Source organism: Phoca vitulina, unplaced genomic scaffold, assembly GCF_004348235.1.
Source record: "Phoca vitulina isolate PV1807 unplaced genomic scaffold, GSC_HSeal_1.0 scaffold4, whole genome shotgun sequence".
Taxonomy (NCBI): domain Eukaryota; kingdom Metazoa; phylum Chordata; class Mammalia; order Carnivora; family Phocidae; genus Phoca; species Phoca vitulina.
This window is the reverse complement of record NW_022589707.1, coordinates 34,257,754-34,285,025: the sequence shown is the minus strand read 5'-3', so window position 1 is coordinate 34,285,025 and position 27,272 is coordinate 34,257,754. Positions and strand designations below refer to the sequence as shown.

Sequence of the window (27,272 nt, the reverse complement as noted above, 5' to 3'; positions counted from 1 at the left end):
TACTGAGACATTTTAAAACACACAGTTTATAATTAAACTTAATTAAAAACAAATTGTGATTTTTAAAAAAGATTTTATTTATTTATTTGACAGGGAAAGAGACAGCAAGAGAGGGAACACAAGCAGGGGGAGTGGGAGAGGGAGAAGCAGGCTTCCTGCCGAGCAGGGAGCCCGATGTGGGGCTCGATCCCAGGACCCTGGGATCATGATCTGAGCCGAAGGCAGACGCTTAAAGACTGAGCCACCCAGGCGCCCCAAATAGTGATTTTTTACCTGCAAAAAGAATTAAGAAATATTGATGGGGAACAAATCCATAACTCTTCAAACCCTTTCAAAATCTCTTTTCTTTCTTTTCTAGCAGATAGTAGATGCCCCAGAACATCTCACTTGTCAAATTCTGTCTGAACTTTTCCCGATGCCTAGTTTCCTTCTGTAGCTCAGGGCCTGTTTCTCTCTACCCATGTTTCCAGTGGTATTGCAAACATTTTATAACTTGGTCAGTAAAGACTAAACACTTTTCAGGGGGTGGGGAAAAGGGAAAATGAGTAAGCAAAGTGAAATTCTCTTCAGCTGGTTAAGGGTGGGAAGAGAGAAAGAACATAACTCTATCATACAGAGGTGAGTGGGACCAGGTACTTACCCTGTTTGGTAAAGTAGCCTGACAGGAACACAGATTAAAAGCCAGCAAACCTCTTCTTGCTTTGGGGGAATATATCAGGGAAAGCCACACAGAGCTTTGAGGGGTATGTCAAAAAGAGTAGCGGTCTCAAGGGGGTAGAATCCATCACATGGTCAAAGCATGACTTGGAGAGGAAGTTTTATTGCTTCTGATTTACAAATGGGAAACATTAGGTCACGGGTAAACTGCAACTTGCATGTCTATTACCACCCAACTAATAAATGGCAGAAGTAGAACTAGAATCCTCCGCTGACTTAAAGACCACGTTTTTAACCACCGAACCACACTACTGCTCTTAACAGAAACATCACTTTCTCCAAATCTTACTAGCTGTGTGCAGATCATGGGTCTCAACCCACAGAATACATTGGACGTCACAATGACTGTGGTGAAGGAGGACTGGACTCTAATTTCAACACATTGTTATTTTCCATCTTACCTCTGGAACGGACAAAATAGCACAGAAGTTTGGCTTTTTTCGCAAAGAACTAAACTGGAATTTGAAAGAGATTTATGGTGGCCTGACAAGGAAGCCTGGCTCTTTCCTCACGGGACACTGTCTGCCTCCCGCACAGAAGCAGCCTGCCTGGCGACTGTTTGTAGCCTGCCCACCCTCCGTGACTGCCAGGAGAGAGCACTTCTCGGACTTGAGCTGCTGAGCATTTCAGACTGCTCCTGGGAAAAGTGTGCTCTGATGAATGGAGCAAGAGTAGCACAAACCTCATTTGAAGGATAGCTGTCAAAAGGCCATCCATCCATCTATATGTTTAGTCATGATCTTTTTGGATTTTCTAATCAACCAAACTTGGAAGCTTGCCTGTCAATGCTGCCCTGGAGACTCTACTCAGTCTCCGACCCAGGAATCAAAGCAGAGCTCCGTTCCCTGCCCATGCACCGTCTGGGATGCCGGCTGGATGCCCGGGGCTGGGAATGTTATTAGATGCTTGATAAATATTTGTTGAATCTTGCATAAATTCACTTCCTGAAACCTGCTCAGAGATGGTGAATGGGCAGAGGGAAATGAGAAAAAGTGCCCTTCTTTCCTCCTAGGAGATTGATTTAGTTATTGTATTAGAAATAGACATGCAAATTTGCATGTGCTCAGAGCTGGATAGAAATCCATCCATTAACCCAGATAAAATTTAACATATTCCATAACTCTTCTTGCTATCATTGGGTTGGGTTTTTAGGGATTCAAAAGTGACATATTTATAAAACTGATAGCTAGAAAAACTCCAAAGTGGTCTAAGATCTATCTGAACAAGGAGAAGATACGGTCTTGACCCCCAAGGGGTGCACGTGAGAAATGCCAAATCATCCCCCCTATATATACTATCATGAAGAACAGCGGTCCTATGGGAGTTTGGAGGAATTAAGAAGTTGGGAGGGGGGCACCTGGGTGGCTCAGTCGGTTAAGCATCTGCCTTTGGCTCAGGTCATGACACTGGGGTCCTGGGATCAAGGCCTGCATTGGGCTCCCTGCTCAGCCGCGAGTCTGCTTCTCCGTCTGCCCCCCAGCTTGTGCTCTCTAGCTCACTCTCCCTCTCTCAAATAAATAAAATCCTTAAAAAGAAGAAGAAGTAGAAGTAGAAGTAGTAGAAGTTGGGAGGAATGAGATCATTTGGGCTGAGGGTGGCCAGGGAAATTGTTCATGCAGGGGACCCAACTGAGCTAGCTAGGCTCTAAGGGAGGCTTTGTGGAGGAAGTGTCTCTGGAACTAAATCTTGAAGAATGAGACAAAGACAATGAAGGATAATTCCAGGCAGAAGGAACAGCATGAAAGGGTTTCGGGAAGAGAAAGAGGCTGGGTTTTGCCCCGGTGCGAGCTCTTGGGGATGAGGCCATGACAGCGCGAAGGGCAGATCACAAAGTGTTCTGTAGACTTGGTTGCCAGAAGCACCAAGCAGAGGCTGGAGGCGGGGGCCGTGCAGTTCCCTGATGCGAGTAAATAGCGATGAGGGGCTCTTCAGCTTTGAGAGTGGAAAGAAATGAGACAGATGGAGAGACCTGTGGATACTTCGGGTGTCGGTAAGAGTCCGGGGTAAAAATGGTCTATGTGTTTGTGGGCTCAGTCAGCTGGCTGTGGCAGCTGGAAGTGGTAGTGACTAATGCCAGATGCCAAGGGCTGTGACGGGGCTGAGATTTCCCCAACCTGCAAGGTCATAAATTAGCCTGCCACCATGTAGATCCTGACAGAAGACCCAAGACTCCTGAGTCAGGGACCAGAGACCTTATTACTCATGGCAACAGCAGGATCCAGAGTGTCAGCTGTCATAGCTGCTTCCTGAGCCCCAAGGCCCACAGGGGCTGTGCAGCTGGGTCTAGCTAGAAACTCCCACACACAGTGGGTTGCCCACAGGAAAGGAATGGTGGGCCTGGGGAGCCCACCACCTTAGAGCAGGCCGATCTTTGTCTAGAAGGAAGACATGACCTCATCCCTCAGGTGCTTGCTGCAAACACAATGTGGGGAAACAGCCTGGGACCAGCTAAAGAAAGATCAAGGCCCCTGGCGAGATGTGTAGGAGTGCCAGCTAAGAGGAACGAGGATCTGAGTTCAGTTCCCCGCTCTGGCTCTAGTGAACGTGGGCAGCTGACTTAACCTCCCTGAGCCTTGGTTTCCTCATAGACAAACTGAATACTAGAGTTTGGGGGAGGGTTAAGTGGGGTCGTGTGTATACAGTATGACACAAGAGCTGGTATACAGCGAGAGCTCAGTAAACCGTATCTGCTGGAGTTCTCATTCTCTCACACACACTCCAACATTTCAGGGCCTCTCTTTTGCAATTCTGAAACCTTCTATATTCAGTTTCCATGTGGTTGTCCCCACCAGGTTCTGCCTTTGCCCAGCCTCCTCAGGCTGAAACCTCTAACTGGACAGTGCAAAGGCCCAGAGCAGCTATCCTCCAGAAGCTGCAGCCGTGAGCTGCCCCCTTCCCTCCAGAATCATCCTTAGCCCAGCAGGAACCACCTCAGCCAGGGGCACCCAGCCCCTCTTCAAAACCCAGCTAATGACTGACAGACTCTGAGTACAAAAGTCGGGCCTCCTTGTCTCATTGTGGAGTCAACTCCATGTGACAATTCTTCTTCCAGAGCTCCCTGTGGGAAGGCCGAAGCTAGACACCAGCTGAGACCACATCCCTGCCTTACCCTTCCTCCCTCACTCCCCTTGTCTTGAGAGCACCCGCTCAATAAATCAAGTGCACTGAATCCCTGCCTCAGGCTCGTGGCAGCTCCTTGGGAACACGGCTCAGTCCTGACAGTCTGCTTAGTTCTTGATGTGGGCTTCACCTCAGACACCGTCTTTCAGGACTTGGCTCCATGCTGTGGAGCCCTCGAGGGCAACTCTTGCTCCCAACCCCAGCCCCCAGGTCTCTGGCACAGGGAGAAGAACCAGAGTCCTGCTGGAACAGGAGAGGAGTTGAGATAATACTCAAGTCATGAAGCGTCCAACCCCTCCTCTGACTTCTCCAGGCCGTATTTGCACCCATTCTGCCTGCGAAGTTGCTGCTCTGTGTTTGACTTCTTTTTCTGCCTTCTCATTTGGCTATGAGCACCAAGGGGGCAGGAAGTACAACTGAGGGGTGGCCGCATCCTCAGCATTCAACCAGGGCCTGCGCACAGTGGGTGTTCAGCAAACATTTGAGGAACTGCCTTTACCCAGAGCGAAAATCCGTGATAGCCAGGACCACCAAAGAAAGTAGAGGGCAGATGGCCAAAGTGATGGGTCTGGGAGGGACCCACCAAGAGACGGGCTCCCCTGGGAGGACGGAAGATCCCAAAGAGAAGCAGTTGCCAATTCCTGGGCGTAACGTGTGCCAGGCATGCTGCTGTGGGTGCTCTGTAGATGCTCATTTAGTTCTCAAAATTTTCCTTGGTACATGCTCTTCTCCCCATTTTATTGAGGAGGTCATCCACGCTCAGCAAAAGTAAGTAACCTGACCAGGATGAAGCGTGAGAAAGTGGCAGAGCCCGATTTCGAGCCCTGGTCTGGCTGTTCTCTTTCCCCTCGGACAGGGTCTTAAATAACCTCTGGGAGAGTGTGGACTTGCTCTTCCAGGAATCTGAGTCCCTACGGATGCTGGCGCTGGGACGGGCTGGCTGGCGGCGGAGTGGCAGGCCAGCTGCACAGGCAGCCGGATGGAGGTAGACAGGAAGTTGGGGAATAAATCTCTTTTTTTACTGGAGCCGACGGTCAGGAGCATCTCAGCTGCCACGAGGAGCCAGCAACAGAGGCTGAGCTGATGCAGCAGACTGTCCAGCGTGACGCAGAGAGGCCAGGTTGGGGGCCCCGATCTGCTCCGGCCTTCTGGCTCTGGGCGGGCGGGAGCCCTGGACGCTGAGCAGTGTGAGTCCCGCTGGGCTCCATTTCTCATCAGCTGACGGACCGGGCTGGCTGTGAAGCTTTCTTCCAGCTCTGAGTCCCTGGTTCTCAATCAGTGAAAGGTCTGATGCTTCCCATCCCTCTTTGCTCCTCTCTGTAAATCCTGGGCTGCCGACCAGAGATCCAAGTCCCTCAGCCCAGCCAAGGCGACAGAAAGCCTGACTTTCTCAGCCTTGAAAAGAGCTGACAGGCTGTTCTCTGGGCTCCCCTCTGCAGGCGGCATTGACAAGGGCTGGAAGACGGGGACTTTGGCACGGGAGCCTTCTCGAGTTGTTCCACAGAGGACCTCTTCTCTTTCCCAGGCATGGTGACAAATACTGCTGCTCCCTCTGGCTGGAAGGGCCAAGGGGGTGTGGACAAGGTTCCCATGCCTAGGCTCTTAGGAAAATTGCAAGCGAAGGAAAAAATGCACATGGGCTTTTGGCTCTGCTTCTTGACCTGACGCCAGATGGCCACTAGGTTCAAAATTACATCACTATTGACTATCTGAGTAATTTCTCTGTTTGACCGTCTTGAAAGAATAGCTACCTTGGCAACAGATTGTTATCAGTTCCTTAATGATTTGGGCTGAGGAACAAGTTTCCTTTATGCTGAAAACCAGTGCCCCGAGTGCTGGATCTGCTCCCCACCCCCCATCACTGAGCGGAGGCTACAATGTTAAGAAACGGAGCTGGGTTTGACAGCCAGACTTGTCTGCTGGGCAGCAAGGGCCAGGTCCTCAGAGCTGGGGTTCCCGGCGTCACCTGCCCTCCCAGCATGGGCTGCTCAGCGCTGCAGGAAGATTTGATGTAACTCATCCAAGCATTGCCCCAAGTGCAATCACCTGCGAGTCCTGCCAAGGCCACTGGGGGTCTGGTTTCTGATGCTTCTGCTCTCCCTAGTTTCTTGCTACATCCCTCTCTCACTCACTGGATGCCATGCATTGTCCTCTGAGCTTCAGATGAATTTAAAAAGCAGGATGGATTATCCAGGAAGTATCTTTAAAAAAAAAAACTAGGAGATTCACAGCAAAACAGTTGGCAGAGAAAGGTGCGGCGTGGTTTCTAAGGGCCATGTGGAGTTTAGAAGGTGGGAGGGAAGTTGAAGGTGAGGAAATGATGCTCAGAAAGTTGAGGGGGTTTGCCCAAAGCAGCACAGCTGCCAAATGGTGAGGCTGGGATTTGAAGTGTGCCTCACTGCCCTGCAGGGGGTAAAATAATGGGCTACATCAGTGAGAGTTAGTGGAACCCTGAATGTGCCTTTAAAAAAACAACTCTGCATAATAGCAACTATCTCCACGCCTTTGATCATGCAGGGGATCACGAATGCTGGTGAATGAATGAGTCATTCTGGCTCTGAGGGACAGAGCTACCCTGCCTTCTGACTTTTGATCTCGGGCTTCAGGGAGAGAAAAGCTTCCAAGCTCCGGCAAACCTCCCTAAAGCCTCCCAAAGGCTTCCTGCCGGTAGCAGAAAGGCTGCCCAGGCCAGCTTTTCCAGCTTTGGCTGAAAAAAGGAGGTTACATTCAATCCTCTGAATCCAGGGAAGAAAAGGCAAGGGGGACTAGAATGATTAAAGGCCAACTATTTTGGGAGCTATGCTTTACATACGTAATCTCATTTCTAATTTACCATGAGCCTACAGGTAGTTATTATTGTGCCCGTTTTACGGATCAGAACACGAAGGTCCAGAAAAGACAAAGAATGTGGGTTAATAGAATGAAGCTTTTATTGTTACAGCAGACACTGAAATACAGACATGGTCTTCATCTTATAAATACCTTGGGTTGGAAGTAAGGGCACTCACCAGGGGAAGCAGCGGCCACATCGGCAGAGACCAGCACTGGGAGAAGATGGAGAGGGAAAATTCTGCTGCTTTCAATAACGTAACTGAAATCGGAAAAAGGAGTTGCCTGTTTTTACAGGAAGGCCGGTACCTGGGCCCCCCTCCACAGTCACTGCAGGGCTGTGGCAAAAGGCACAGGCTGGAGCCAGACCACTGGGGTGGGAACTCTAACCCTAAAAGTGCCCTAACCAAGCAACCTCGAGGCAAGTCACCTATTGTCTCCAAACCTCAGTTTCTGTATCTGTAAAGTGAAGATAATAACAGTCCCACCTCTTGGGGTTACATGAAGCAATTCCTGTGAATATCGAAATCACTTAATAAATAGTAGCTATTATTATAATTTTTCCTTTGAGGGATAAATGGAAAGCTACTTTTAGCAACAAACCTGCTGTCCTGTATTTTGTTATAAATGGCTCAATGAGGGGCACCTGGGTGACACAGTTGGTTAAGCGTCCAACTCTTGGTTTTGGCTCAGGTCATGAGCTCAGGGTCATGAGATCAAGCCCCACGTCAGGCTCTGTGCTCAGATCGGAGTCTGCCTGAGACTCTCCCTCTCTCTGCCCCTCTTCCCTCTCTTAAATAAAATACATAAGTCTTTAAAAAAAAAAAAAAAGCTCAACATTCTGCTCAGTTCATGTCAAATGCATTTTCCACATTCCATGGAATCTCTAAATCCTTGAAATAGTTTGAGTGTTGGAAGTGACCTTTGTTTTTGTTGTGGTAAAAAATTTTTGTTTGCCTTTAATTGGTTTGAAAGGGCAAGATGATGGAGGGTGGGCATGGAAAGCTAGGAGTAGGCAAGAGAAGGGGTGAGGAGGTCCTGGATGACTGGTTGACTCAGTGCCCCCACCAGCGCTGGGAACTCAGAAATGACAGACTACTTCCTGTGTGGCCCCAGTCCCCACTGACAAGTAGCACTTTAAAACTCTGGATTGAAAAGAGAACAATAAACAGCAGTCTGGAAAGACTTCTGACACAAGAGCTAATTCCTCAGCAGAATCTAGACCGTCAAATATGAACGAATGCAAAACAGGAAGCAGTGAGAAAAATGACCTCTGTGTTCAAATAAGAGAATATCTTGGCATCCCTGGATTTCATGTTAAGAAATCAGGCCTTTACCCCAGACTGTGGTGCAACTTGAACAAAATGCAGTCGGTACGCAGAAACAGGTCACGGTTACAAGCTCCTGGTCAGCGGTTTGACGTAGTGGCCCAAACGTGAATTTCTCAGCCTCTTTGTGGGTGAACTTTTTGTCCCTCAGTTTTTATATGAAACCGATCAAATCTCAGGGCTGTGAAAAACCTTTCCCTTGTCAAATCTCCCAGTCACAGTTACATCGTGAGACAGAGAGATTTTATTCCTCAGGCTTTGTCTTGGAGAGAACACCAGATTGTTTGGGGAGAAACTGCTTGATACTTCTCTTGGGAAGGAGAGGAAGGCCTCAAAGCCATAGTCAAGCGCTGAAGTAAAAGGGACAAGAGAGGCTTGTGTTTCTCCTCAGAGGGACAGGGGGACAGTGAGGGAAGGGGTGTGTGGAGTTGGTTCCAGCCTCACCACGCCTTTTTTTTTTTTTAATTCCAGTGTAGTTAACACACAGTGTTCTATTAGGTTCAAGTGTACAATAGAGTGATTCAACAATTCTCTACATTCCTCAGCGCTCATCACAGTAAGTGCCCCCCTGATGCCCTTCACCTATTTCCCCCATTCCCCACCTGCCTCCCCTCTGGTAACCTTCAGTTCTCTGTGTTAAGAGTCTTGTTTTTTGGTTTGTCTCTTTTTTCTTTGTTCATTTGTTTTGTTTCTTAAATTCCACATGTGCATGAAATCATATGGTATTTGTCTTTCTCTGACTGACTTATTTCAGTTAGCATTATACCCTTTTATTTAAAGATCTTATTTATTTATTTAAAGAGAGCACGGGCGGGGCGGAGGGCAGAGGGAGAGAGAGAACCTCAAGCAGACTCCCCGATGAGCATTGAGCCTGATGAAGGGCTCGATCTCACAACCCTGAGATCATGACCTGTGCCGAAATCAAGAGTTGGACGCTTAACTGACTGAGCCACCCAGGCGCCCCAGCATTATACCCTTTAGATCCATCCGTGTTGTTGCAAATGGCAAGATTTCATTTTTTTTTATAGCTGAGTAATATTCCATTGTGTGTGTGTGTGTATCCACTCATCTATTGATGGACACTTGGGTTGCTTTCGTAATTTCCCACCATGCTTTTATATTCACCACGGTGGCTGATTTCAGGCCGTGCTCGGTGTGGGTGAATTTTTAAATTTGTAGGATAGAAACTGGCAAAGGGGCTGAGCTCTGCACCGGAGTGATGTGTGTGAATCCGAGAGGGCAGGCCGTGCGCTGGAGGGGCAGCTGGAGATTCCTGTTAGTTACCCACCGGCCACGTTTGCCATCCCAGCAGCACCTCTGAACACGGCGTGAGGTCCCACTCAAGAGTCTGAGCTGCAGGGGCGCCTGGGTGGCTCAGACGGTTAAGCGTCTGCCTTCAGCTCAGGTCATGATCCCAGGGTCCTGGGATTGAGCCCCACATCGGGCTCCCTGCTCAGCAAGGAGCCTGCTTCTCCCTCTCCCACTCCCCCTGCTTGTGTTCCCTGCTTTTACACTCTCTCTCTCTCTGTCAAAAATAAATAAAATCTTAAAAAAAAAAAAAAAAGTCTGAGCTGCAGGCCTGGCGACTGGAGCCAGCAGTGAAGACTACAAGATTATCATCGACTACCACCAAGCAGGGCTTTGTGTTTTCCCAAGGCTCTCGGATGGTCAGAGCTCCACGCCACTCGGGCCACTTGACCCAATGCTCCCTCTTTCAGATACATTTAAAGCAAACTTCCAGTTCACCCCAGAGCCATATTGCACGGGCTGTTTGGGTTTGAACTGGGGCGGCAGTGATGAATTCAGCGAGGTATACATACCAACTTCCTTCTGAAGGCGTCGAAGCCTCGCCAGCTTTTCATTGGCTGTGCATTCCTCCAACGCCGACTCAAGATTCACCCAGAATTGCATTTCCAGGTCACCACAACCTAGTCCCAGTTACTGGTGTCAGTCAGTAAGAATTTAAAATCCCAGCCTGGCCACTTTCTCATTGTGTGGCCTTTGGCGGACCTATATTAATTTTCTTAACTGAAAATGAGAATATGTGAGAAGCGTTCAGCAAATGTTTGGCACATAGAGTATCCTTAAGGAACAATAAGTTTTGGGAAAGTTTGAAGAATCTCAAACCATGAATAACTCGTAAATAAGCTGACATCTACGTACTATTCATAAAACAAATGGATGAAGTATGAATTGATTGATAAACGACTTAAAATTTTATTTAAATAAAAAGTATTTACTGCACGAAAGGATTCCTCTATAACTTTCCAAAATTGTTCACCTCTAATTGCATTCAAATCTTCCTAAAACATGGCTTGTGTTGTATTACTCTCCTACTCAGACGTTGTCATCTTTCTCTGTGCTGGCTGGACGCGGGGGCCACCGCTATAGCCTGGCACCCTGGGTCCACGACAGAGACAACCCCGCGCATTTATGAAGCTCTTCTCATCACATCCCCGCTGCAGGCACGTTGGTCAACCTGCTCGTCTGAAAAGCAGGCTCTGTCATCCAGAGAGGGGGGCCGTCCTGTTTCTTCAGCCACCGGACTTGGAAGAAGTTAGTCACTAGAAGGGGAGTGAGAGGAGGATGGGCTGAGTGGAGACAGGCCCCTGGATGAGGGGTGGACACGAATGGGGGTCAGGTGGGGAAGGTGGGTCGTTCCCAGCAGGGGGAACAGCCAAAAATGACTGCCGGTAATGAAGAAATGAATGCAAAAACGAGGAAATACAGCTACAAGAGCAACAATTTTGGCGAGGGGTCAGAATCCTACATGTATTCATGGCCCATAATCTCTAGCCGCCCTGGGTGGGGTCTGCCAGTCCCGCTTGAACGTTCTCCTGTTCTGCACTGTAATCTTCTTAAGCCACTCTAACGCTTCAGTAAAGACAGTAAACACACTGGTCTTGTGCCAATTGTGTTTGAGAGAATAAAGGAAGGGACCTAGGAGGGGTGAAGCTGACCTACAAAAGGGGCCCAGTGCAGAAAAGTCTGGATCATCAACAGCGAAGCCTCAGTAGTATGGGAAAAGCTAGGGCGGTGACAAGCAAACCTCAACCCCAGACATTCCCATTTTCCCTGTTGGCTTTCCCCTCCGTCTCCCCACCCCTCACACCCTCCGTCTCCCTTGTAATTTGTACTCTGTTTTGTTCTCTTCTGTGAGAATGAAGGCCCTGGATGTTAATCCTAAAGTCATTTTGACATTATCTAGAAGCAAACTCAGGGCTCCCATTTGTCCCCCCCTCCAGTCATTCACTGTGTAACCTGGTCTTGGTGTCGCCTTCCCGCTGAAACAGTCCAGGAGTCTATGCTGATTTTGCAAGAATAAATAGTTGTGGTTCAAATGTCTTGCTCAATTTTTCAGATCTGGAGATTTTGCCACATAACCTTTCCAATGCCAAGAATTCGTACCCCTGAGGCTTTCCTCTCATCATTTAAGATTTTCAAGAAGATAATTTAGCCTCAGTACTGGTTGCCAGATTGACAGCCTTAAAAACAAGAGGTGAAATCCAATCTGGATGGAGCCTGTGCCCGTTGTCTATTTTTAGGGAAAAGATTATTCACCCATATGGCTAGCTGGGAATAGAGTGGGGGTGGTGTAGAGATTTAGACTGGCCTTGACCCTAAATCTCCTGCTCTCGGTGGGGGGGGAGGGGAGGGGAGGAGTAGAGGGTGGAAGGGACAGGAATTGTTCTCGGTTTGGGAGGCGTGCAACCCAGAGTTTCCCAAAAACAATTGGATACTTTGCAGAGTGATAAAAATAATCCTTCCTTCTAAAAATAGCCCCCCCTGGAACCAGAGTCCTGGATTTAATTACAGTCACTATGTGCTGAGCATGTACCAAGGTACCGAGGCCTGAGCTGCTTCTTTGCAGATATCACCTGGTGCAAACCTGCTCTGACCCCATGAAGCAGGTACCTCTATCCCTGGGGAGAAACAAGCACATTGAGGGTCTGAGCAGAAAATCAAAGCCAGCTCATCACTTAACCTCAATGGTTTCTGTTTTCCTCAAATGTCCTCGGCCAGATGTTCCCACACCTCATGTCACAGCAGAATAAATGGAGGAGCTTTATATATAATGGAGGAGCTATATAAATGGAGGATATATAAATGGAGGAGCTATATATATATATATATATATATATATATAAAATATATATATATATATATTTTAAAGCTGATATATATATATCAGCTTTATATATATATTTATATATATATTTAAAGTTGATATATATATATCAACTCCTGGGACCTGCCTCAGTCCTGCTAAACCATGAAGTTGGGTAGCGGCAGAAATATTTTTTTTAAGTTCCTGAGATGATTCGGATGGACGGGCCAGTTTGCAAATGGCTGTCTGAGCTGCAGATGGGGACAGGGTGATGTCAGGAGTGCTCGAGGCATGCCACCTCCCTGTTCCTTCAGGCTTGGGCCCTCAGTGTCCTCTCGTTACTCTCTCAATCCCTCCACTGAGCCAAATTCCCTCTGACCTCGGAGCTGTCCAGTCCACCCTCACGTCTCTACTTGGATGTCCCCTGCTCATGGAAGTCAACCCTGTCCACCTGCATAGTGTGACAGGTCTCTGCTCTTTTCTCTTAGAATACAGCACAATCTGTAATTATACATCATGGGAATCTAAAAAGTTGGTGGTGGTCTCATCTGTTAGTAAGCGCCATGAAGGTGGGGACGAAGTCCATTCCCCCCGAGATTGTACCTCCTGGGCCTTCGATACCTGAAAGGGCGGGGGCGAGTGACGACCTGGGAGGATTCAGAAGCCAGGGAAGGGGAGCGGAATTCCAGTCCTGGTTTTCAGCTAATTACCTGCACGACAGTTTGGCGAGCCCTCCTCCTGTCTGAGATGCTCTCTCCTCACCTGATAAGAGAGGTTTTTTTTGCCTTTTGGGCTTTACTCTTTGGAAGCCATGGAGACATAGAGTCTAAGAAGATTCATGGAAAGTAAGTGGCCTTTTTTTTTGTTGTTCTCTTTTTTTGGCAGATGCCGACGTTCTCCTGCTGTTTGCGCTACAGACGCGCTGTAAATGTGTTTCTGAGTGAACTTCTGCATGTTCCTGTGAGGTTTTGTGATCTTCCAAGTGAACAACCTGGCAGTGCCAACATTGATACTGAAGAAAAGAACTGCTGGAGAATTCTCATGCAAGGTTCAGTGATAGTATGGAAACACGACCACGTCTGTGAGTCCACACGGCAGAGACTCAAACAAGGAAACTTCTCCCACTCGAGTCGTAAAATCATTGTTCCTTCTTTGTAATTGTTTTTGGCATTCTGCTAACAAGCACTGACAGAATGACTCGTTGATCTAGTTCGGTCTTGTCTTCTCTGTGTGAATACGGTTGTGTGTATTTGTGTCTTTGTGTTAATCCTCCACGTAGTATTTCCAAATAACAGTGAAGACGGAGTTACTCTTCTAAAGGGCTTGCTCTCATTGTCAGCCCTGGGGGTTTGTCCTGGGAAGCCTATCAGGGCTGAAACTTCACCAGCAGAGATAGAAGAGGTTCCGTTTGCCCTCTTGTCAATCCAAGCCCACGTACTGGGAGCATTAAGAGAAAAGCAGAAAGAGGATGTACGTTGAACATATTGATGTCCTTCGGTTTTGTGGATCTGTTGAAACTCGCTGCTATGGCCGGTTTGGTTGGTGGTGTTTATTATCTTGGATTTGCGGGCTCTGCACTTGCTCCTAAAGCAGCGTGTTTGTCTGTGTGTACTGATGGCTGAATTCCCATGGGAGGGGTGGGCAGCCCTCGCTGCTGCTGACAGGTCCAACCCCAGCCTTCCCCAGGTGTGCTCACCACGGCCCGCAGAGCACGTAAGGGCACAGCTATCTTGATTCTGTTTTGCAAGTGCTATCTTTGTGTTTCCTCATTTTTCTTGATAATGTTCTTGTGCCACCATCACTAGGACCCGGCGATTGTGCAAGGCAGACGATTTGCCTTTATTTGCAAAACACGGAATTGCGATGGATGATGGGACTGTGTCGTTCCCACACAAGTGACTTTCAGGAGGGCGGAGTAGCTAGTAGCTGTAACTCAAAGAGACTGTCTTTGGTCTCTGGTTCTATAAATGTTCTAGAAAAAAATAATGCTTCAGAGACTCATTTGCATCACGGTAGCAAAACTCAGTATAACAGTATAACAAAATTCAGTTCTTCAATAATCTAAAATAAGAATCTAAATACAGGTTTGTTTTCTTCATTTTCACAATGAAGAACTTTGCCATGTTCGTTTCACCACAATTCCGGCAAGTTCCTGCCCATAGCCCATTAGAAGGATCAACTTGCCTCACATACCTCAGGGAATTCAGCTGATAAAATCAGTTGAACTAACCAAGAAGTCAAATGCTAATGTTCTAAAGCTCTGCTTCCCTCTCTTTGTCGCATGTTGTACTACATAATGAAAAGATGTCCAAGACGTCAATAAAGTAATAGTATTTTTTATGGTGGCATGCAAAATAAAGTACGCTGTCTGTGATAGGTATGGCCTATGTTTTTGAGTTTTATGGAGTACTAGAAACTAACATCATAGAAAAACAGTTTAATTTAAGCGTGTTCATGCAAATCTGAGGAGGCTTAAAAAGACATTAATCCTTGAGACAAAATGTCTGGTTCACTTATGCTCCATATGCTGGACTGTCCTTGCAGAAGCTTTCACAGTGCTGGATGGCTGGTGTCAGAAATCCGTGACAGCCCACGATGAGTCTTATATAGTACATAGTACACGGTTAAGGGTATTGTATTGCTGTAAATTTGGTTTGGTAAAGCTTTGCTTGATTTAGAGGTTGAGAAGTGTTCTCTTTTCAACGAAGTAATTTCCATGGTGAAATGGTTTGGAGTGAAGTGACATAAAACAATTATTTTCATCTAAAAATCTATTATATCACAGCTGTAATTCGAGGAGAGAATGCTGTGCTTTGGTCTGATTAGTTTAGAGATTTGGTGATTTTTCCTGGGCACGTTGTTCTACTTGGAGAGGTCACACATCTCTCGGCCACGTACACAAACACATGCCTTCAGCCTCATACAACTTTGCTTCCTGTCACTTATCTTTGAGGCTGATTTCCAGGCCTTTCCACTGGGGTAGAATGTACCTCCTCTTCCCTGAACAGCAGCCCCTCCCCCAACTGCCACCAAGTCCACGTCCTCAGAAAACGAAACTAAAGACTCCACTGTGCAAATCCTCACGATCGCCCATCTCACATGACAGTTCTTCACCTCCAGGGAGACCAAGCTAAGAGACTCAATTTAATTTGTTTGAAATCGCCAAGTCAAATACAAGCAAAACCCCCCAAAAGGAAGAGGAGCAGTTACACGATAGAGGTGCAGAATATTCTTTCTCAGGTCGGCAGCCGTGTTGAGCAAGCCCTGGATCTCTTGGCCCAGGGAGCCCAGCTACAGAGGTTAGCCCCCCAGGTGACCCTCCGGGGCTGGGCTAAACTGTCTGGCTACTCCATGTCTTGTATGTTTGATGCCTGTGGCCTAAACACATCTGACACCCCTAATTAATGCAGAAGATCCCAAAGGGGCATTGCCACAGAAGCTAGTGCCTGGGGCCGGACCATCTGAGGGTCGTTTTCCATGATCTCTAGTGTTGGGCTGTCCTCATGGCTGAAATTCCACAATGACAGATTCGACCTTCCTTCCCTGGTATAAAGTTATCCTCGCTGAGAGAAAAATGATATGTTGGGTCATTCCTTTACCCCAGCGCCTCACCGTTATGCTGAGGAATGATAGTCGTTGTTTCAGAGACCTCTGTGTCTTGCCATCTATCAGCCTGTCCCCAAACTCTGTCTCCAAGTTCCCTGATTCTTTTGAGTAATTCGGGTCCCAAGATTTGGAAGACAGCTCAGTTAAGAGAAAAATTCTCAACCATAAAAAATTAAAAAAAAAAAAAAAGGAAACCCAAAGCAATTAAGGCTTTAATTTTTTATGATCCATGTTTCTATAAATGTAAATGACTAATAGACATCATGAAATATTAACCAGGTCAGTAATCCAGGATTATGTATGATGCCAAATTGCTCCCTATTGTCAATGAAAAAGCTATCAGGCAGCAGTTTCTGAAAACAAACACAAGCTTCCAGATGTCCCAGCAGGGGAGTGGAAGCGTGCTCAAGGCCTCATTTTTCATAAGGGCCAGTCTTGAAAGGATCAGAAGGCAACTTTGGACTCCATGGCAGGGCAGAAAAGAGGGTGGGGGCAGGAGGATGGGAGTCAGACCTATAGGAAATCTATACGGGGCTGTGATCTGATGTAGCAGGTGTCTTTGTAGAGGGGACACCTCTAACCAGGATTAAATTCTGGAGCCAAATGTGTTCACGTTATCAGTGGGTTGTATCAAAGGGGAGGCCCTGCTGGAGGTTCAACTTGTTTTATTATTTTCTTTACTTCAGCAAAATAGGTAATTGGCCCCACTCACACTGTAGTGAGTGCTGAGAGTAGTCTTGGAGGCATGAGTGCGGCCTCTGGAAGAGGTGTTTGGAGCCCTGGAAGTCACAGCATATGGCCTCCTATAGTAGGCAGGCTGTCCTGGGAGAGAGAATTCATTTAGAGGAAAGCAACATGTGGCCCTGCATCCCAACTACTTGGAACCAGCTTCAGCCCTGGGAAGAGGTCAAGCCCGTGGAGCAGAGACTAGGGCACCCTTGGTTGGCTTAGTGCCGAGGGTGTGTGATTGTCTTCCCTAAGAGAACCAGTGCATCTTGGACAGGCTTCCCAGTCAGCAAAGGGGCTTCTCAACAGGGGTGGACAGAGCTGGGGTATAGTCTTCAACAGCGACACCACATGTCAGAGAGGAAGACCACCAGAACTGAATGGATTGGCTCTAGTTCTCTCTTCTGCCGGAATTTGGAAGCTGGGCTAACCTACTTTGAGGCCAGTTAGGGATGGAGTGGGACAATAGTCTCAATAAGGAAATATATTCTGATCATAGGGTATATGGTATGAGCAATTATTTTGTGGCAGAAACTGTTGTCTACTGACCCAACAGTCCTTCTCTGGAAGAGCCTTTTCTGGAAGAACCCACCTGCCATGACAGAGACTTAAAATGCCAAGTGCTCACTCTCCCAGACGGTCTTGGTATGTGGTCCAGTTTTGGTCAAAAAGACTGTGGGATGATTTACTAGGAGCTTGAGGGGCGATTTTTTTCTCCTGATAAAAAGAGAGGAATAAGCAAAGAAAACTTTCCTTTTTCTTTCTTGTCTTAAACACAGTTTGAGTGTGGACATGATATTTGGAGCTGTGGCAGCAATATTGTGACCATGAGGGAAAGGCCAGGAGAATCACATATAAGTCAGCCCAGAACTCTGACACTACACAGCCACCAAACCAACTATCTACTTCAGGACTTCCTGTTAGGTGAGAAAATGCCTTCTCCCTTGATGAGTTTTGTTTTGTTTTTGTTTTTGTTTTTGTTGGGTCTTCTAGTTTTAGTTGAAAACATTTCCATTGACTAGTAATGTCTTTGGTTGTAAATGACAGAAAACCCAGCTAACCCTGGCTTAAGTCATAGGGACATTTACTGTTTACTTAACAAGAACCCTAAAGGTAGGTGATCCAAAGGTTGGTTCATTGGTTCAGCTATATCATCAAGAACTTGGAGTCTTTCCATATGTTTTCAATAGATGTTGACCTCTGATTGTTGTCTCATTTTTGCAAAATGGCTGCTGCAGCTCCAAACATTCCATCCTGGCATAGGATGGGATGGGAAGAGAAGAGCAGAAAGGGACGCTTCTCCCCAGCTACCTGTTATCAGGGGAGAATATCTTTCCCAGGATCATATGGCATCCATAGACCAATCACTGGCAGAAAGGAATGACACAGGCATTATTGACTTAAACCAGGTACTCTTGGGTACCTGCTCTTTTCTTCTTCCTCTGCTCTTCGCCTTTATCAGCATGTTCACTGCCTTTGCTTGCAGCCATCAAAGTGGTTTCTTGGTGATATTCTATTTTTTAGGTTTCTGTTGAAGATCAGAGATTGGTTGCTACGGTTTGAGCTTCACTCTATCAGTTGGGCCCATCACAGATTGTATGTTCCCCACTCCTAACTATTTGCTGATGTTTTTAGGGCAAACAAAAACAAAAACAAAACCACAACTTCAAGGGGCTGCTTCCATTGGCTTTTCCCCAGCCAGACCCTAGAGCAGTGGTCCTTAACAAGGGCTGAGCTTGCACATACACCCCAGTGGACTTGTGGTAGTATTTGGAGACATTTTTAGCTTTCACACCTGGGAAGGTGGTAATGTTACTGGCATCTACTGGGTAGAAGCCAGGGGTGCTGCTCAACATCCTGTGCCCAGGACAGCCCCCTCCAACAAAGAATTATTCAATCAAAAATGTCAGCAGTGCCAAAGTTGAGAAGTTTGGCCCCAGAGGGTGGCCAGGCCAGAGAGCCATCTTTCCTCCTTCATGCCTCCTTGCTTGTGCCTCAGGCCCTCATAAATAAAAAGAGTGTCCCTGTTCTATGCCTTAGGACACCAATGTGCCCCTGGGCCGTAGCAGTGACCAACTAAACACCACGAACACAGTAATTGTGTTAATTCACTAATTAAATAAACTCCTCTCTTCTGAGTCTATTTTCACTTTCGGACAAATTGCAGCAATCACTGCATGACTTTTGTACAAAATTACAAAGTGTTGCAGCTTTGGCAACAGGATCTCCAACTGCCATTGCATCAGAGACAGGCTCCGTGGGAGGAATGTGACACATTCATTCCGCTTCTGCTGAAGAGCTTTGGAAGTGAGCGAAAGGGCAGCATAGAAACGTTCTAGAACTGGGACTTGGGAACAATTATTTTCTGGGGCAGGTTTTACCCACCCCTGCCCACTTTCATTTTATTTCCACCAGCTCGAATGAGTACTTAAAGTTACCTTCTCTTTAGAGTTGTCATTCCTTAATTTTCTCTCTTGTAATATACCTTCTTATTCTTACCCCTTTTTCATGCGAAAAGAGAGAGAGAGAGACCAAGCGAGGGAAGGGAAAGAAATCCTGCACATAAGCAGGAGTCTCTTCTTTTCAGTGTTGGAGTTGGCTGTTTCAGGAGACATTTCTGAGTTTTCTCCTAAAGTAATCATTCCAGCGGGAGACCATAAGAAGGTAAGGCAGAGCGCTGGCCGCTGTTATGAAGAGCTCCCCATGCCAATACAATGTCATAAATCAGTTAGAAATTTCTCTCTTGTGTAACTGTCTGAGTAGGCGGTCTCAGGCCGGCAGAGTGGCTCAGGGGTGTCCAGGCCCCGGGCCCCTTTGCTCTGCACGCTGCTCCTGCCTCATTGTCAAGACTGGCCGCGCCATTTCCTACTGTCACCCCCACATTCCAGCCAGCAGGAGCGGAGCCTTGCCCTCCCCTTCAAGGGCCATTGCCTGCAAGCTGTACTCAGTACTTCTGCTCAGATCCAGTTGGCCTGAACTTAGTTACTTAGCTACATCAAGCTGCACAGGGTGGGGAGTGGAAGATGCGGTCTTGATTTGGGGGGCCCAGCCTGCTAGCTACAATGTGAGAGTTCTATTACTAAAGTGCTTGCTAAGTGTCATGCTCCGTGTTGGGTTTTACAAGGATTACTTAAGTAATCCTTACAATAAAAATAGATACCCTTCTAGTCTCCATTTTACAAACGAGGAAGCTGAGGCACAGAAAGGCACCACCCTAGCGGCAGATCCTTATTTGTTAAGGGAGTGCTGGTGGGGGACATGGGAAGGGGGAGAGGGACAGGATGGGGAAGAGGGAGGAAGCTGGCAAAGGCTCCGTTTCAGGCAGAGTCCCAGCCCCAACCTGATCCTGCTCCTGCAGAAAGTTCTGGAACATGAGTTGAATCTTGGAATTTTCCCTTGAGGCAAGGGAGCTGGGCATTCACACCCACACTAGTCAGGTGCTGGCGGTCACCCCGGAGGGGATACCCAGATGCTCCCAGCGCTTTGCACCTGCTGCCCAACCAACTCCAGGAGCCCAGGGGTAGTTCTCTGAAAAGGATCCCAAGGATGAGCTCTGAGAGCAAAGGTCAGGAGTGAGGTGGGCACACAGAGCTGGTAGCAGGAGCTGAGGGGATCTTGGCGGACACTGCGCAGTGGCACCTCCCTGCATGCCCTCCTGGCACCTGGTTAAAGAAGTCCCAGGAGCAAGGCCACTTGGCAGACTTTTGCAAATGAGCAGCCAGTCCTGCCTCCCCAACCCCCCACACATACCATTTTAAGTGGTCATGCATAGACGCTGTTTGCTCTGAAAAATGCTTCATTAAGTCACTCAACAAATATTTATTGAGCACCTTCGATATGCTGGGCTCTGGTTAGGGGCTGAGCATATAAAGACCAATAAGACAGAGTGATCCATTCCCCCCCCGCCCAGGAGTTCACAGGCTGCACGACTACAAAGGCTGAAAAATGAATTGGTTTTTAGATTCAGAATAATCAATGTCATAGAGACCTGCTGTGTTCAGGGCTTTCAGAGGTGAGAGAAGCAGAAAACACTTGGCGGAAAGGGTGGCATTTGATTCTGGGTTTTAAAGGATGAACAAGAGCCCTTTTGAGCAGCGTGTGCAACGCCATGGAAATGAACAAGCCGAGTCTGTGTTATGGGCCATGGGGAAGTTGTTGAGTGAACGAGGGTGTGAAGGAATTAATGAACGAGTTGTCCCAATGCTTGGTGATTCTCAGGGGGAGAGAAGATGTCATTGTTGTAAGTAGATTTCCGACCAAACGGCACAACCCTCTCCCTCTCATCCTCTGGCCCCCCCAGGAGATTCTGGCCCACCGTTACAGGGCCGGAGACTCTAAACGGGAACACCTGTTACCGTCAGGCATGAGGGGCAGACGCAAAAGTGGAGAAGGAGCACTGTCGGCCTGGAAGAGTGTTCTTTTTCTTTCCATCCTTGTCCAAACCTGACTGACCTATAACTTGGCTGCAGCATTACCTCGTGAAGATAGAGAAGTATCAGGAAGCTTCACCTCCCCCCACTTGAAACCAGGGGACTAAGAATAGTTTGTCCTGGTCCCGAAATTACTTCAAGACTTGTAGGCCTTCAGGATAAAACATAAATGTAATCTCCCCTCTCCCAGACCAAATGTCCTCAAGGTCAGGTTCACAATCCCATGTGAAGTGTGAAGCGCAGTGGGTCATCGGGCAGGGGCCGGGGCCTGGGGTGTGGGGCTGCTCTAAACACCTGCACCTCCAGCCAGCCCTTGCACAATGAAAGACCCCAAATATTTTTTATTGATTAGCTTGATGAGGCCATTGGTTTGATGACAATAATATAAATCAAGGAAAAGACCCTACATTTTCAAATAAAATAAGAAGAAACTGACTGAACAAAACAAAACGTATGTTCTAGATCTTTTGCTCCCTCCAGCATCATTGCTTACACCCTCTTTCTGTGTCAGGAGAGAGGCTCCTGTGAAATCTCACCTTGCAAATCCGCAGGGTCTTTTAATTTCATTCTCTCTGCCCAGCGCCCTATAGAAATTGCTTCCTCCAGAGTCTCCTGGGGACTTACACGGGGTGAAAAGACATTAAAAACAGATACTTCCTTTGATAGTGAAAGAGAATAATCAGCTGCAAGTCTTGGGGTGGCCTCCACTGCCCTTGGTCTCTGTCCCCAGCTGTGCTGGGGGGAGCCCCCGAGGCTGGCAGAGCCCTTCAGGTCCTAGGGTAATTTAGCGGGAGGCAGTTGGCAAATGGAAAGCCTGATTAGGATGCTGTCAGACTAATCTGTTGGTTCCAAGTGTCACATAGCTGTGGCTAGGAATTGGAAAGAATATTATTTTCTTTCTGAGAATTTGCAGTTTGGCCAGCTTTGGGAGAGGAATTTCTTTAAGGAGGTGAGGGGGTGCCTGTTTATGGAGTTACTGTGGTTTCCTCGCACGTGCTCATTTAATACTCCCACCCACACTGTCCTGCAGAGTAGCTGCAATTGTTCCCATTTTATAGATGTTTTACAACTGTTATTGCTTAGGTGCAAAAGGGTTATGAACGTTTAACCTTCAGTTTGCGCCCAGGCTTCCCTGACTTGAAAATTTCTACTTTCCTTCCTAATGCTACCTTAAATTCAAATTAAACCTTTTTTCAAGCATCAAACATTTCCACACTCACCCCCTCCATTGGAAGTAGGAGCCTGGGTTTGCTCTCTGTCCCTCACTCATCTAATCCTTCTTAGGCAGAGGACAGGCTTGGAGAAAATAGAAGAAGACCCCAATCTCTAACCTGCAATTCTTGGGGCAGATATGTTTCAAAATCAGAAATTAAAATTTGGATTTTATAAAGGAATTATAATGATGTCCTGTATTACCTAATACCTGGTAGCATCTGGGGAAGGCACCCTGAAATGAATCACGGTAATATTTCTGCAGTGAAATATTCACACCGAGGGGGATAGATATAGATGATGAAGAGTTGCATATGAATTTAGGTCGGGTTTTTGCTACCAAGTTAAAATTGCCAAAGGTTTTCTGAGCCTTTGGGATTTGGGAATCACTCTAAGGGCTGGTGGACTTGTAGATTATATTTAAGGGCTCTTCTGCTCATATAAATCCTCTGCAGATGAACCTGGCAGGGAAGGGCACGAGCAGCACCTTGGCCTGGAGCCCTTTCAGCTGTGGCAAAGGAGGAAAGCCCACTCCCTGGGCATTTCCAAGACACAAGGACGAGGAGCCAGATGCGCTGGGCTCTCTCGCTGACTGCCAGGCAGATGTGTGTTCCTTAGGGAAAGTACTGCACCTCCCTGGACTACTAAGTGGGGAGAGGGTAGAGGGGAAGCCTCGGATGCTGCCGGTGGTCCTGTGGAGGTCTGAGACCCACTGTAAGCCTGTATGAACCTTTGGACCCGGGCTGAGCCTCCCAGCCCTCTGTGCCCTGGGCAGGCATTACACAACACCGCCACCGCCCACCCCCCCGAAACTGACTCATCACTGTCTGAGGGTGTGGGGTGTGGGGCTTGACTGCCTGGGTCAGAGTTTGAGCCACTAGGCCCAGATCAGTTGGGACCTGATGACTTATCAAAGTGTCTGTTTCTTTCCAGATACTGAACATCATAATAACGGCACCCACCTTACAGAGTGAGTGAGAGGCTCAGTGGAGCTGGTGCATGTTCAGCTCGGTGCCTGGAACGCACAGGCTGCACATTACATAACAAATGGCTTATACGACTCTTACCACGGAGATCAGGCCTGTGTCAGTGTCCTGGGGCTGCCATCACAAGTTACAGCAACCTGTATGGCTTACAACAACAGAAATTGATTCTCTCACAGTGCTGGAGGCTACAAGTCTGAAATCAAGGTGAGTAGGGTTGATTCCTCTTGGAGGCTCTGAGGGAGAATGTCTGCCATGCCTTTCTTTACCTTCCGGTGGCTGCTGGCAAGGCATTCCCTAGCTTGTAGCCAAGTCACTCCCGTCTCTGGCACCGTCTTCATGTGGCCGGCGTCTTGTGTCTCTGTGTCAGATCTCCCTTTCCTTTCTCTTATAAGGACACCTATCATTGGACTGAGGGCTCACTCTAAATCCAGAACAATCTCATTTCAAGATCCTTAACTTAATTACCCTGCCAAGACCCTACTGCCAAACAAGGTCACATTCACAGGTACCAGGGGTTGGGACTTGGACATATCAACTGGACCGCCTCCAGGGTTAGGCACAAAGTCTGCAGGGTTGGACAACTGGTTGACCGTGCACCCCCCCAATGTGATGGTGGATTGTGAGCCAACCCCTGTGGGGTCCCTTGACGGGGAACCCTTGTGTACAGGAGCCATTGTGATGTAGTGTAAAGGGTAGGGGTTTTGCAGTCTGGTGGATCTGGCCGCAAGCCCTCGGACACTGGGCCAGTTTACTTCATCAGAGTAAGGCTCAGTTTCGTTATCTCTGAAATGGGCATTATAAACCCTATCTCAAGCTGTTCCAGTGAAGCATACAGACAGATTTACAGCATCTAGCCCATAAAGCCCTCTGTAAATGGGATTCCCCTTCTCTTCCTCCCACGTCCTTTGATCTGATGACATGAAAGCTGTCGGTGCCTAGAATCTTCTTTGAAATCTGGGACTGCAATAAGGCCCACCCATCCTTAAAACATTTCAGTGCCAGCCATGGTGTCATTGGAGGGGTCTTCTCCAATGCCAACTGGCCTTCAAGGCCCAGGTCTGTGTTTCCAACAATAAGTGGGTGGTTACTGGGAGCCCACCTGTCAACTACCAAGTGCTGGGGAATCTCCCTTCAGAAATACTGTTAACAACCCAGCCCATACCCCCTTAGCTTTTCCAGTGCCCAGAGAGGACTTCAGACCCTAAAGAACATGTGAAGATCATTGTAAAACCATGCAAGACAAAACAGGGTCTGGGCAGATTCCTTAAAACCCTGTGCTGTCATAGACACAGCTCACACGGTAAAGGTCATTCCCACCTGGCAAGGCTTACGGCCAGAACACTTTGTCTTGTCCTGAGACAAGAGTCCCACGGTGCGGCAAAGCCCCCAGTACGGGTGGGTTGGGAAGCCTGTGCCATGTCTCATGCGTGACGGGTCTCATCCTGCACTAACAATGCTCCTGGCGCCCTGCTTCATCTCCTTGGAACATACTGACCTTTCCTTTCCTAACTGACTGTTACGACACAGGGCCGAGGTTTCAATTTCTGCAGAAGGTGGTGGAATATCTACTCTGCGCACCAGGTCCTGCATTTTAACTCTTGAGCTAATGATTTAATTCTTCACTAATAGTAGGTGCCAAACAGTAAGTTTTTGTGTATCGCAGTTTGTTTTAATTTTTGTCACAAGACCTTAAAGAATACAGAGGGATGCTACTTTTTCCCATCGGAGGCGAGTCATGGAGAGGCCGGATGGATGTCCTTGGCACCCCAGCACCTGGGGAACCTTGTTTCCACTCCACCGTGGGAGGCAGTTTGGCTGGTGGGCACTTGCTTTGGCTCTTGCACCCCACCTCCCTTGTTCTGGAACCTGCTTTTTTGGGGATCTTCCCCAAATTAAACAGGTTTTTTTTTCCCCAAAGGGCACCCTGACCCAGGAAGGCCCAGATGTCATTTCCTCCACCCACTCACTGTGGCTCTGTGTTCCTGAACCCCAAGCTCTTCGTGAAGCCCCCAACCTTCAGGAGGTTCCCGCCGCCCTTGGTGTCCTTACCTGTGGCTGATGCTGAGCAGGCAGAGTATGAATAATCACACAAGAAGGATGCTAGGCTTGGCTGTGTAATAGTTTGAGGCACTAAGCAAAATGCCTTCAACATATTCTTCCAGTTAAAATTTATCCCATTTACAGGGAAAGAGCATGAGCCACAGAGAGGCCAAGAATAGGTTCTCTGGGCTCCAAGGTGGTGGATGTCTAATGGGTCACTAAGAGGGAAAGGGCCACTGGAGACTGAAGACTGATATTGCTCATAGACTTGGGTGATTGAGAAGAGGTGCGCCAGGAAGAAGGGAAAGGATGGGACAGACGAGTTGGCCAGGTGGCCCAGGGGTAGGGCCCCAGTGGTCAAGGCTGGGCAGGGGGTTCAGAATATGGATGAATCGGGCCAGGGCACAGCTAACCCCCTCCCCCCCAGTCATGGCCCATCACGCACACACCCTCCTCCCCTCGTCTCAGCAAGTCTTGCCCCTGGGATGTCACCTGACTCTCTTGATTGGAGATGCTCATCTTTTCAGTGGTATGGTAGGACCGGGGCTTACTGTGAAACCTGGTCATCCATTATTCTGCAAAATTACCACGTCCATCTCCTAATATCCAGTGATTTCCTTCCCTTCCACTGACTCCCCCTCTGTCCATATAACAGAAGGAGTGTGTGGATGGGCCGGGGGTCATGCCACCCCACCCCAGAGTGCTCTCTCTGCTTGTTCCACTCCTTTCCTAGATGCAGGTGTCTGCCACTGAAACCAGCCTGAGTGTCCATTCATGGAACTGACCGCTTAGCCAGTGGGATTCCAAGATAAAAAACACAGTCCCTGCACTCAAGGGAGGAAAGACACACAAAAGGGTGCTAAAGGGAAAGAGCCAGGTCCCTCCCGTTTCCTAGGGAATTTGGGGCAAGTTAATGACAACAGAAATTTTTAGGGAGGGAACATCAATAAGTGTTAGTAATTATTATTAATATTAATTATGATTGAGTCCATGGGGATATCAGAATGACTTGGTGGTATTTCCCCTGTGGCAATAGAAATGCCTTTAATGGAAATACATTTTAGTTTGCACTCAAATCCTCAGGGTTTAAATCCTAACTCGGGGAAAGAAATGCAGAGCAGCATCCATCTGGGCACACTGATGGGCAAAAACACCAACAGTACCACAACCAAGAATGAAAGCCCGGATCCAGGTCACTTGGGGGTGAAGACTGAGTTCTTAATAATGTGGAAGTTGCCAATGATTGTGGAAACTCAGAGAAAATATACCCATCATTTGACATAAATTCATATCTAGACTTCTTGGTTGGACTAAACTCCCCAGAACAGAAAATCCTCAATTCTGTGGTGGTTAATGCTACTTTGGGATACCTTTTTTTTTTTTTCCCCAAAATGAGGACAGGAACACTGGCCATGGGGTTTTCTTTATCTGGTGATGAGTGATATCCCAGCCATCTGCAGGGAGTGGATGGCCTGTCACTGTGTGGGCTCCCGTGCGCACTTCCCTCCTGCCAGCCAGCCTCACCCGCGTGTGGTTTGCACCTGCCACTGGAGTGACTGAGGCCGCACCCAGGATGTGTCTGGACAGGCCAGCAGGAGGGCAGAGATCCCTGCGGATGCGAGGTCAGCACTTAGATGGAGGAGTCGGAATTGCAGAAAGCGCGTGACGCTGTGGGCAATCTCGTGGCTCCAGGTCTGGAGTGAGTGATCCGTCCACAGAGCACACAGATGGATGGACATCGCCATGCTAGATCTGCCGGAGACAGCACCACAGGCCATTCCTAAGGATCTTATAGTCAAGATACGGAGAGAAAGCCCACGTGGGGGAGAAGACAGCTTTAGGCACCGCGTCCCCTCCCCCCTCACGAGAGCACCATTACAGACCTCGACCTGGTCTTGCTAACTCCCCACCCACTGTCCCCATCTCAGTCCATGCTTCTAGCAGACACCAGACAGACCTACCTACGCTGGCACTTCTCAGGCCTCAAGGTGCTTACGACTGTCCTGCGGATCAAGTTGAAGTGCAGGTTTCCTGAGATTCTGCATGTCTACCGAGTTCCTGGCTGAGGCCAAGCCTGCTGCTCAGTGCAAAAGCAAGGACCGAGGGGCACCTGGGTGGCTCAGTCGTTAAGCGTCTGCCTTCGGCTCAGGTCATGATCCCAGAAGCCCCA

The 27,272-nt window shown here is 48.0% G+C and overlaps 1 protein-coding gene across 10 annotated transcripts in view; it reads left to right on the top strand.

The window, feature by feature from the left end:
* Window positions 1–27,272, top strand: part of EEPD1 (endonuclease/exonuclease/phosphatase family domain containing 1) — a 206,422-nt gene that overhangs the window by 9,317 nt on the left and 169,833 nt on the right. For 4 of the 10 annotated variants that reach the window (XR_004299032.1, XR_004299036.1, XR_004299030.1 and 1 more), the window contains exons 2-5: window positions 12,988–13,234; window positions 17,214–17,358; window positions 18,953–19,098; window positions 23,010–23,266. The gene's annotated coding sequence lies outside the window, so the exon portion shown is untranslated. The remainder of the gene's footprint in view (window positions 1–12,987; window positions 13,235–17,213; window positions 17,359–18,952; window positions 19,099–23,009; window positions 23,267–27,272) is intronic. The other 6 variants (XR_004299034.1, XR_004299033.1, XR_004299031.1 and 3 more) reach the window with 6 other exon arrangements.